This window comes from Erinaceus europaeus, chromosome 11, assembly GCF_950295315.1.
Source record: "Erinaceus europaeus chromosome 11, mEriEur2.1, whole genome shotgun sequence".
Classification (NCBI taxonomy): Eukaryota; Metazoa; Chordata; class Mammalia; order Eulipotyphla; family Erinaceidae; genus Erinaceus; species Erinaceus europaeus.
Genome location: NC_080172.1, coordinates 9,021,302 through 9,034,201, shown reverse-complemented (window position 1 = coordinate 9,034,201; position 12,900 = coordinate 9,021,302). Strand labels below are relative to the sequence as shown.

Here is a 12,900-nt window from a genome sequence, read left to right as displayed (position 1 = left end):
GGAGTTATAAATACATGTCTATTTGTGCAGGAGGCGTTTGCCCCGAGTCTCCCAACATCTTCCCTACTGTGTGTGTGTGTGTGTGTGTGTGTGTGTGTGTGTGTGTGTGTGTGTACGTGTACAAGTGTGCATCCGTCTGCCCTGTGCCCATCTGGTTCTAATCTTGGGTATGGATCCTTAAACCAACCCCACCCTGCCTTTCCTCACTCTATAAATAAAGCCAGGTTCTTTGAGCTGTTATCATTCAGGGGGATACAATAGCAATTGTTAATAGAGATTCAGCCAACCTCCCATATCAATACTGAGTCCAACAAACTAGAAAATAGACTTCTGACAATTTAAGTGAAAGGACAATTGATCATTGAAGAAGCCTTGTCAGCTACAGCCAGGCTTGACCCCTGTAGCTAGTTACTTTGGGATCCACTTTGGGGAGAGGTTGGTGGTTAAGTGAGGATCTCTGCTACCTTTAGATTTTGTTTGCCTTTAAATGGAGGCAGTAGAAAAGAGAAAGAGAGAGAGAGAGAGAAGTGAGAAAAAGCAAAAATTTACTGTCCTGGAGAGTCTACCTTCTTCTGCCCTCCGCATTATTTGTTTCTCTTCCCCAGCCCCTCTGGAGAGACTCAGCAGTGGTTGTGGGTTGGGGTTTGTGGTTGTAGTCGGGCTTTCCCTGAAGCCTTGAGCTGGATTCTGCAGTGTCTGAGCAGAGGGAAAGTCATCTAAGAGACTGCTATTTCACAAGGTCTGGGTACAGAGCTGCCCCTCCCTTCCTCCCTGAAGTTTTCGTGAAGTGCACATTGGGCTGTAATTAGGGGATCTGGGAGGAGAACTTTCCTAGTGACGCTTTGCTTTTCTTCTGCTCTTGGTGAGAAGTGCCCCCTTCTTCCTAGGATCAGGATCTCTGCCATCCAGCACCACAAAGAGACATTCTGAACACACACACACACACACACACACACACACACACACACACACACACACACACACACTTAAGGTGGGTGGAAACAGCACTAGCTTCACTTCATCTCCAGGCTCCAACTTCAGCAGGACTTGAGCAGCTGAACTTCTGGATTTCAACAAAAGGTAAACTTTCCATAAAGTTTTTTTTTTTTTTCCTTCTCTCCTTCAAACCTAGATGCCTTTAAGATTTCAGAAGGCAATACAAGTCACGCTACATTAAAAACAGATTTTCTTTCACTTGCCCTAAAATTTAACATGACATCTCAACTATTTATTTATTTATTTATTTATTTATTTATTTATTTATTTATTTAGGATCTATACTGTTTTGGTTAAAATAGCACAGTACAATAAACAAACTCAGTCTAGAACTGAAGCAGGGATTAGGTCCAGTATCCTGGCTTAAGCTGGTGCTACTATACAGTTCTCTGGTAGGTACATGGCTTTTAAGAGGTGACTTTTCTGTCTGTATTTCAACAGGTATTTTATAGCACCTGAGAGAATTTAAAAATATATAAGTTTTTTAAAAAGAAGAAGAAGGACAATATAGGCAGAAGAAAGGGCTGAGGATTGGGAATATCTTTCCCAGATTTATGAGTTTTGATACAGAGACTGTATAGGTTTATGTGAAAAATAGTTGTTCTTAACCGTAAGCATTTCAATTACGTGAATACAATGTTCCTTGATCCAGGCTTTTTCAATTTATGGTACAATTAAGATCATGAAATCATGATAGCGTTTCCTATGCCAGATGATGCTGACAAAATTTTTACTTAATAACATGTATTTTGAGGACACAGGGTAAAACTACTTTTAAAGGTTTCTGAAATGGATTACCTGTGAATTTAGATGATTTAGTCCTCTAAGCAAAGCTGGATTTAAAAAAAAAAAAACTTGAAAGTTCTTTTCTTTTTCTGAATAGGACGGTTGTGTTCAAAATAAGATGGCTTGTTAGTATGAAAATAATTTATTTTCTTTTAATTTGTCACTGGAAAGATACACAAAGTGGCCAGTATAATTTGTGAGGGTTCTTTTTTTTTTCAGGCGAACGTGTCCCTGTACATGTTCCAGTGTGATGTCAGAAAATCAAACATATTGGCAGGCTTCTTGAGAGCTAACAGGTTTTAAAAGTCTGTGAATTAATTTCTAAGTGAAATTTAATATTTATTCATTACAAATATACTTTTTGGTAACTGTTTCTATTTGGCCATCTTAATGTACTAACTGTGCCATAATTTTATGCACATGTCAATGACTGCCATGAAATAAAATGAAAATATTGTTCTACTAAAATATATCATATTTATCATTGAATACATTTTACTGTCATGCTTCTTTATTTTTACATTCATTTTAAACTTCATTTTTATTCCTTTTCACAAATAAAAAAGGGTTTCCTTCTATTCTGTAAAGCAGTGGATAGCAAAGGTCTCTTGCACATTTCCATTTTACTATTTAGTTACTTTGGAAACTATTTGTTATTGGAATTGATTAAGCCAAGAGGATGACTAAATTTTTTGGTAACTTCTTCACAAACTTGTGAACAATTTATAAAGACAAGAGAGATATGGAGAATTTAATTAAATGAGCAAGATAAAATCAACAACATCAAGGGACCACTAGCTTTAAGGAAGAACATACCCAAAGACCAGTATTCCAAATAGAAATGTATACTGGGCCTGGGTTTTCCAGGAGGAACAAGAAAAAGGTGTTCTTATAAATGAGCCATTAAAAATCCGCAAGACCCTGTCTCTCAGAGAAATGACTGACAGTGTAATTTAGAAGGGATGAAGAGACCTTCACAGAGAAGAACCAATTCATTATATCCCTGGTGGTTTCACTTCCTTTTTCTCCCTCTGGGAGCAAGGAACACATCCAGAATAAATAGAATCTGGAGCCTGCAGAAAGATACTTTATAAAGTAGATGGCCTACTGCAGATTAGTACTTTTCAGCATCTTGAATGTGGGATATCAGTATTTTTTGAGTACTTGAAAAAGCCTTTTGCATCTTTAGGGATGACCACACTATGTAAAGTTAAACAAGAGAAAATAACTCCCTTTCCCAGAAAACATTTTTTTCATTTTACTTTTTGCTCCATGCATGTTCCATTTTCCAGATTATTATATATTGTAAGATAGTATATTCTACCATTAAGATTCCAATGAAATGAAATAAAATGTCATCTTGAAGACAACACTTATATTGTAGTCTTTTAGAATCTCTAGTTAATTTCAAGCAATTGTTATTCATTGTTAGTAAACACAGTACTTAAGTCTATATGATTTAAATATACTTAGCGTGTAATTAAGATGTAACGAAATGTTGAGTAGTGAATGAAGAGGGGGTGGAAACCTGAATACATTTAGGATTTTAATCAATAACATCTAAAGAGGATTAGAGGAAACAGCTGGTTAAACAAATAGTAGGTGTAGAGTGGACGAGATGGTATAAATTAATAATACATCTCTTTATACTATGAATAGGAGGCTCTGTGGAGGTTCAATGTGTGAAGTATGGGCCCCGTCTGCCACCTAGTGGATGTGTCAAAAAAATCCTTCTTACCCTCTTAATAAAAAATAACTAAGACTTCCTTCCACTCAGTTGAAGTTGAACAGTAAGTTCATACCAAAGGTTGGGTACGTAGAAAATACAAGTAACTTTTATCTAAGTTTTAAAATGCAGCACCACTTACCACTTCATTAAATTCCTAGTGGTTGCATTTAAATATCAGCTTGCTCTGTGCTGGCTAATTGACCATTAACTTTTTGTTTCCGTGAGCATACATTTGATAACCATAAATCACTTCCAATACTGAATTTGTTTTTATTTTTTTATTATTGGGTAAATACAGAGAGATATTGAGAGAGGAGATGGACATAGAGAGGGGAAAGAGACAAAGAGACACCTGCACTCCTGCTAAACCATTCCTGAAGCTTTCCCCTTGCAGGGGCTTGAACCTGGGTCCTTGTGCTCGGGCCACCACCTGGCAGCCTCTGACCTGAATTTTCTTTTTCTTTCTTTCTTTTTCTATTTCTTTTTTCTTTTCTTTTCTTTCTTTCTTTTTTTTTTTTTACAAAGGTGTCATGACTTATTTCAGTAAAGAATGGGGAGGGGTTGGAAATTGAAATCACTGCTTCTCAAATGGAAATTTATTTCTCGAACATTTTGATACTGAGCTTAAATGAGCAAATAATTACTAACTTAAAATGTTCACACAATAATATAATACAGATCATTGTATATTCTCTAGAGTGTATTCTATTAAACATAAAAGGATAGAAGTAAGCATTCTTTGTAAACTTTGTGTTCAAATACCCGTAATTCACATGCAGAATAACTTCATCTATACCTGTCACTCATACACAGTTTTGAAGCCAGAACCTTGCTTCATTAAATTGATACAATGGGTGGGGGGAGAATTCTCAACAAGAACAATTATAAGGAAAAATCTTTTTTTTTTTAAATGAAGCTTCAGGATTGCATAAAAGAGTAATCCATAGACTACTGCATTGAGAGATCTGAAAAATTCTCTGGGATATATGTAAATCATGACTCCAATTGACTCTTTGCAAGGCATATGACTTAAAATGGCAAAGTATTCAACACATCAGGATGAATAGAGATAACGTCTGCAATTCAGCCGGGAAAGAAAAATGCCTCAGGAGGGAAAAATGATTAAGTTGCTACTTGCTGAGCTCTGGAGGTGTAGTAAACAAATTAAATTAGGCTTGCTAGTGTGAAATGGACATTTCCTCTTTAAAGGACTTTTGTGGTCAACAGTGTGACTTAAAGTAAGTTTCTGCTCCTTAAGTCAGTTATCAATACTACAAACATGATGCCCTAAGTTGCTCAGAAGTGAGGACTGGAATCCACATCAACAATTATGTAAAATAAGCTGTTATGCCCAGAAGTTCGAGTCCTGATCTCAAGCAAAGAAGAGCAGAATCACATGCAATAGCAAGAGCCTTTATTAGCAAGCTTAAGCTTGGGCCGCCAGACACCCTTCCACGCAAGGGGAGAGTCTGTGACCCCGATCATTTCTCATCCCACCTTTTTATAGTTATCACAGGGTGGGTACAGGTGGAAATATTTACATGGAACAAGGAACAGTTGGTTTCGGGTTAACGGCTGTTCTCAATATTCAGGGCTGTTCTTTAACCTCCACAAAAGCATTATTTTCTTCATTAACTCTTATGCCCCGTAAGTCATTTCACAGAAGAAACAAGCTATTCTTCTGACAGTTTCATGAAGGCATACTTGGGACTTTTGAAGAAGATTTGTTTATTTATTATGGAAAAGAGAGAATGAAAGAAGAGAGAGAATTGACCAGAGCATTCCCCAGCTTTGGCACTGGAATGGGGATTGAATTTGGGGTCTTTGGTGCTTCAAGCATGCAAATTGCCTCTTCACAGACTAAACTATCTCCCTGACCACATCCTTGTGAAGTAGAATAAGCTAGGACAAATCATACATTTGTTCTAGGGAGGAAAAAAAAAAAGTGTCAAATCTTACTAAGATTCAGAGGTCTTACTGCTGAAAGGCAATCTCCCAGTCTATTCCACCTAGCTTAATCCAAAGAAAATACAATTTAGGGCGGGGGTAGATATGCAAAGAGACTCTCATGCCTGAGGTTCCGATGTCCCAGGTTCAATCCTCCATACCACTATAAACCAGAGCTGGGCAGTGCTCTACTGTTTCTCTCTCTTTCTCTCTGCACCTCTCCCAAAAATAAAATGAAAAAAATAAAAAGAAGAGTGAAGAAAATACGATTTACCTGATTGGTTGCTGAATTCCAATAACTATATTCTAGTAATAAAGAAAATAAAGGAAGTTATTTTTAAAAAAGAAGTCAAATAATATTCAAATTATTTTTATGGTAAATATGGATTTTCCCCAGACTTTTTAGAAAGTTTCATTTTTGACCCAATGCCTATCCAGTGTGATTTTTTTTCAACTCTCTTATTTTGAACTTGGGGAATGATTTCATTTGAATATATATATATATATATATATATATATATATATATATATATATCATTTACTTCATCCACAAAAATATACTGAATATTTGTTGAACCTTCACTAGCTGATGAAAATTTATTTGAAAGAACTGAGGAAGTCAAAAATATTAAATTGAACCTAAAATAATTCAAGATCCCAAAGTACATTTTGAGTAACAGAAATAACTTCATTATTTTCAGAGGAAGATAATTCTGAGTATGTATTCATTGTTTTGCTCTCACATAGCTAAGTAGTTCAAAGCTTTCTTTCTTGATTGTATGGACACAGGTGAGCCTAAAAGGACAGCATCCATACTCCTGAACCCCAACTTCTAATTAGATTTGTCTGCTTGGATGTACAAGAAAAAAAGAAAACGTATCTTTATATAATTGATTTCTACCAATTTGCAAATAAAATTCAGAGCTCAAATGGTTTATCTCTTACCACTTGTGCCAGAAACCATGCTAGGTGCTGCCTCAGAGAAACTGGCTTAAGGAGTTCTCAAACTAGTGGAGAGACAAATAAATGGAAGTACATTGTAAATCACTAGTAAAAATTCCAAGCAAGAGAAGTTTGCCTTCCTAATCTCCTGGGCCTACTTCCTTTGAGTTTATCTAAATTCCTACCCCCCATCCCCCACCTCAGTAATTAAGACTCCTGCAGCCCCACCCAGCCTCCACCACAGAGGACCTGAGCTCCTGCAGTTTATTGGTTTCTTGACTGATTACACATAAGTGTGAATGGGTTTCACTCATGTATTTGCATTTCAAGTCTTTTATCTCTTTAAAGTAAATGGTTTGTTTTCTGTAAAAAAGAATTTCAAACATCTGGGGGCCTTCCCATCCTTACGCCAAAAGGTGTAATTAAGCTCACTTATCCTACCTGGTCTTCAATTTTCTCAGCTTTTCTCATTCCCTACGTGAAGCCAGAGGGCTTCCCACAAGACTTGTTTCCTGAAACTTGAGGGCAATTGAAACGGAGCCATTCTTTACGCCCACACCCTGCCCCCAGCACCTTTTTGAGATGGTGTTGAGTCTACACAGCCTTGCCCCTAAGGACTTCCAGAGACTATAATTCTAATTCTCCTATTCACTTTACCAGACCTAAGTTCAGTTCCTCTCAGCCCCCTTTTTATGCCATCCTAAATATTCAGATCTAGAAGGAGAGAACAGTGAGAATACACATATTTGGATATGATACTACTTTTTGTCAAGAGGTAAAGGAAAAAGAAACATAAATAGGACAAGCAAGGAAAGCAACTATCCAGCTGAAAACAGATTCGAGCCAATATCTTTTAAATTTTATCCCCCCTTGTTGCCTTTGTTGTGTTGTTGTTATTGTTGTTATTGTTGTTGTTATTGCTGTCGTTGTTGGATAGGACAGAGAGAAATCGAGAGAGGAGGGGAAGACAGGGAGGGGGAGAGAAAGATAGACACCTGCAGACCTGCTTCACTGCCTGTGAAGCGACTCCCGTGCAGTTGAGGAGCCCGGGACTTGAACCAGGATCCTTACGCCGGGTCCTTGCTCTGCAGCCATGTGTGCTTAACCCACTGCCCACTGCCCAGCTCCGTATATCTTTTAAAAATATGGTTTCAAGAGAAATTTCAGTATAGATACTGGTTGTAATTTATATAACATTAACTTGACAGGGAACTTATTTTTTTCTTTATGAAAGCAACAGTGATCAGAGTCATCTGTTTAAATTCTGTCCATTTGATGATTACTAGACAGCATAATGATTATTTTGTTTTATTGCTTCGGGTATATTTACAGTTTTGGTTTTGTTTGCTACAACTCCTTCAACTATGCTTTCAGATACTAATGTTATGCTATAAGATACGAATCTAGTCTTATAAAAATGTACTGGCCTTTGTTTATTTATCACTTTTGTCACTTCATCACTCTGGACTGATCTTTTCACATAAAAAGAGACAGTTAGGGGCTGGGAGGTGGTGCACCTGGTTGAGTGCATATGTTACAATGCACAAGGACTGGGGTTCGAGCCCCGGTCCCCACCTGTAGGGGTAAGGTTTGCTAGGGTGAAGCAGTGTTGCAGGTGTCACTCTGTCTCTCCTTTCCCTCTCGATTTCTGGCCATCTCTATCCAATAAATAAATAAAGATGGGGGGACAAACAGTGGCACACCTGGTTAAGTGCACACATCATAGTGCACAAGTACCCAGATTCAAGCCCCCGGGTCCCCACCTGCAAGGGGAAATCTTCCAGAGTGGTTAAGCAGGGCTGTAGGTGTCTATCTCTCTGCCTCTCTATCCCCCCTCCCCTCTCAATTTCTCTGTCTCTATCCAATAAATGATAATAATAAATTTCTAAAATATTTTTAAAAGCTTTAAAAAATAATAAAGTATTTATTTATTAGAGAGACACAGAGATTGACTGGAATATACTCTAGTAGCAAAGCTTTCCTCACTGCAGTAGGACTAAAGCTGCAACCAACCAGACTCATGTGAATGGCAAAGCAAGAATGCTCCCAGGTGAGTTTTCTGTTTGTTTATTTGTTTGTTGCTGGTTCTGAGCATATTTTAAATGGCCAGGAGCAGCAAAGCACATTTCAGAGTCAGCATCTTCTTCCTTGCAGGCTAGAGGAATAAGATTTGCATTGTTCAATAAATGGGCTACAAATTGTCTGGTATTCAGTAGGTGACCTATACATACTCACAGTCTCTGCCCAGAACACTGCTGAGCACGAGGCTTAAAGGGGCTCTAGGTCTTCTGTTAAGTGCCATTTGCAGACCCAGTCCACTTCCTGATCTGTTTCTGTGCCAGCAGCCTCCTTACTTTTCTTCTCATGTTGTTAAATGTGCATATTCTTCACAGATTAAAAAAAATAGCCACATGTCTAAATTAATAGTTTTGTTGCTTAATATGAGTTTGGTTGTCTGACAGGGTGTGATGGCAAAGAATAGGATCTGGGGAAGCAAGAGAAAAGTATGCCTTGAATCTAGGTACAACTTCTTGCTAGACTCCAAAAAGAATTCAAAGACAAAAACACCATTTGAGGGCCAATCGGACTTATTGGAAGAAGTAAATTGAAAATATGCAGTCAAGGAAAATGTTACAAATTAACAATGTAAGCTAAGCCTCGCATTGCTCTTTTTTTGAGGGGGTGGAGGCAGTGGACAGATTTTAGGTGGTCTGCCTGGGAGCCCTAGGCTTTCTCAGGAAAGACTGGCTAATTATTTTTCATTAGTTGTAGAAGGAGATTTCCTACAAAGTGGGGATTTTTTTTCCCCCAGAATTCAGGGCCCTCTTCTGGCTATATCTGTCCATTTTGGAGCTACTATGAGAGTTCCAAAAGACCCCTCCTCATTCTTATGCAAATAAAGGAGCTATCACAAAGCTAAAGGTCACATAGTTACCATTTTAGTCATCATCCTGATTTCAGTTGGCTTCTTCAAGTTCTTTCTTGTGCTTTGGTCCTTAAAGAAGTAATTAGTTTTGGTGCCTGGTGGTGGCACATGCCATACAACAAACACACAAGAAGCAAGTTTCAAGTCCCCATCACCACCTGCAAGGGGCATATTTCACAAGAAGTGAAACATTGTTGCAGGTCTTTCTCTGCCTCTCCCCAGCTCTATACCCCTCCCCTCTCCATTTCTCTCTGCCTCTGTCAAAAACAAGTGAGTACTCTTGTATATAAAAAGGTTTTCTGGCGGGAGTCGGGCTGTAGTGCAGCGGGTTAAGTGCAGGTGGCGCAAAGCACAAAGACCGGCATAAGGATCCGGGCTCGAACCCCGGCTCCCTACCTGCAGGGGAGTCGCTTCACAGGCGGTGAAGCAGGTCTGCAGGTATCTATCTTTCTCTCCCTCTCTCTGTCTTCCCCTCCTCTCTCCATTTCTCTCTGTCTTATCCAACAACAACAATAAAACAATAAGGGCAACAAAAGGGAATAAATATTTTTAAAAAAAGGTTTTCTGGTTTTACACTCTATGACAGTAGTCCTCTGTGACTAATCTAGTCTGCCACAGTTTCAATAGATGTCTAAGTGTAAAGAGAGCAAGACTAGAGGCATGGAATGAGTTTGGGAGGTCTTGAACTCGTGCAGAGTGCAATGATCTAGTAAGGGTACACTAACTGAATGAGGGCGAGAAGTAGGAAATAGTGTTAAAATATGACTGATAGTGACAGTGACTGCACAGAGAGTAATATGAAAAGATTGAGCGAAAGGAAGAATTTAAGTTTCTGGCAGAAATCAATGAATCTATATTACAGTATGTCCACAGGACAGCTAAGAACCCATGGAGTTGAATGTACTTGAGGATGAGAGAAATCATAGCTAGGGGAAAAAAAAAAAAAGATGTGGAAGTCTTTGACAATAAAAAGGTAATTGAAAATCTTATAAAAGAGGAAAAGAAGGGGGTGGGTGGTGGCGCACCGGGTTGAGTGCACATGTTCCAATGCACAAGGACCCTGGTTCTATCCCCCAGTCCCCACCTGCAGGGGGAAGCTTTTCGAGCCGTGAAGCAGGACTGCAGATGTCTGTCTCTCTCCCTATCACCCCCTCCCCTCTCAATTTCTGACTGCCTGTATCCAATAAATAAGTAAACATTATACTTTTTTTAAAAAGAGTAAAGAAATCATCATAAAAGCAAAAGAAGAAAGAAGTAACAAAGATCTTAAATCCAGGGAAAAAAATACTAAGAATCAGTTTTGTCATTCTGTTTCGCCATTCCTTGTCAATCAGTTTTGCCATTATTTATGCATGATTTTAGCTTTTTTTTTTTTTATCAACTCTGAATGTACAGAGTTGGAGAATAGCAGTGTCTTATTAATTCATTACCTTGTAGTCTTGGTGTACATATAAAAGTTGCCAGACATGCTTGTTGAATTAAATGAGATTAAAATGGCATTTCTGAGACTTGATACTCTAATGACAGATTTTCATAATGAAAACCTTAGAGCAGGATAAGACCTCCATAGGTCTGGATTGTAGTTATTTATTCAATTTTGTCTGATACTGAGCTAAATTTAAATATATGCTGTTTAAATTTTGTTGTTTAAAGAGTCAGTAATCAATGTGTGTTGTAGATAGTAATTCACCAGAGTACTTGATTAACCTTAACCCATGCTGTTTAAATTAACATATAAATGAGTTCACCACATAATGGATACAGGCTAGTTCAAGTTCATTTATAATTCCTTCCCTAGTTCCTTGATCTTTAAGACCTTTAAATCATAGGTCAAAATGGGACCCTGTAATCGTGGATTTCTCTGGTCTTCTCAACAGCAACTTACTCAACACTAAGTCTCTCTCTCTCTCTCTTTTTTCCCCTTTGTTTGTCTCATGGGCTTCACCGTTCCAGGATGACTTTTTCAGATATAAAGTGCAAAAACAAAGGTAGAAAGAAAGGAAGGAAGAAAGAAAGAAAGAAAGGAAGGAAGGAAGAAAGAAATCAACCACAGCACTTAAGTTTCCTTCAATGTGAGAACTAGGCTCGAATACTTAAGTGAGCTATTTTGCTGGCCCTCTCCTAGTTTTGTTTTTTTTTTCACTCCTGCTCCCACTAGACTTGATATGTATAATAAAATAAATGATCAAATAATTTTTAATATATCTGTGTCACAAATATGCCATAGTGCATACCTAAGAAAAATATCTATTGTGTATTTAACTTATTTTATTGATTAAATCTAAAAATATTATCACATAGCTAGACATCATTAGAACTATAATGTAGAAATAAAAAATTCTCCCTGAGACTTCTGCAACTCTCCTTTTAAAGGTCAACAAATGGGAGCTGGACAGTGGTGTATTGCAATGTTCAAGCCCCCAATCCCCACCTGCTGGGGGAAAGTTTTATGAATATTGAAGCAGTGCTGTAGATGTCTCTCTTTTATTTCTTTCTCTCTTTATCTCTCTCTCTATTCCTCTCATTCTTTATCTTCCTGTTCTCTCCAATAAATAATTAAAAAATAAAATTTTATTAAAGGTCAACAAATGAAGTTGCTGTATTTATTTTCACTAGTGAAATACATGCATTAAAAATGTCTACTCTAAATAAAATTATGAACTTCAGTATACTAGTCAAGATGCAAATTTATAAAGGTCTTACATCTATGGTGGTATATCTCATGCATGTTAATAACTTGTGAGAATGTCACAAATGTATGTAGTTATTCTGTGTTTTCATTTATTTTAAAATAATATACATTACTATTAAACTTTTTTTATTTTTGCCAATAATGGTAAAACAAATTAATTTTTTAATACCATACATTTACATACATGTATTTATATGCATATATACCTAATGTATATAAATTCATATACCCATAGACACACCTGAATAGTGTCTATAATGTGAATTAACATTTAAATATTCTAACTGCAGAATTTCTAAAAGTGATCTGTTGCCTTGCTAATTGTGTTTATTATGCTTGTGCTGCCACCTTGTGAGACTCTGAAGTATGACTCCATTTAACTTGTCCACTAACATTTCATGAGAATGACAATTTAACCAATGTTAAAATTCTTTCTCACCTAATTAATATATTTCAACTTACTCCTCCAGACCATATAGCCTAAAGTAAAGAAAGATTTTTGAGAATTTAGTGTAAATGATTATTTGTAGTTTAATGTACTGTCTGCAAAATTGGTGCATCAAGGTTGAGCTGATCACTAAATTATGTGTTACTTAGTATTATAGTACTTTCTTTCCTGAATAAAGTTAGGTTGTATCTTCATGTATGTTCAATTTGATTAACTTTTTTTTTACCCTGGATTTCTATAAGGAACCTGAACTAAACATGTCTAAAACTGAGCTCAATATTTCCCTACTACTACACCTAGCTCATGTTCTTTCTCTTTATATCAATACATTTTTATTTGTCTGTTTTGTTATATGAACCATACCACTCTTGAAAGTGAAACAAAAGTAGACCAGTACAAGAGGTAAAAATCAAGACTGCCAAATTAATTCCATC

The 12,900-nt window shown here is 37.1% G+C and overlaps 1 protein-coding gene across 1 annotated transcript in view; it reads left to right on the top strand.

The window, feature by feature from the left end:
* The first annotated feature begins 573 nt into the window (after nucleotides 1–573).
* HAPLN1 (hyaluronan and proteoglycan link protein 1) overlaps nucleotides 574–12,900 on the top strand; it is an 81,448-nt gene continuing 69,121 nt past the window's right edge. Inside the window, exon 1 of the mRNA XM_007518831.2 lies at nucleotides 574–1,080. The gene's annotated coding sequence lies outside the window, so the exon portion shown is untranslated. The remainder of the gene's footprint in view (nucleotides 1,081–12,900) is intronic.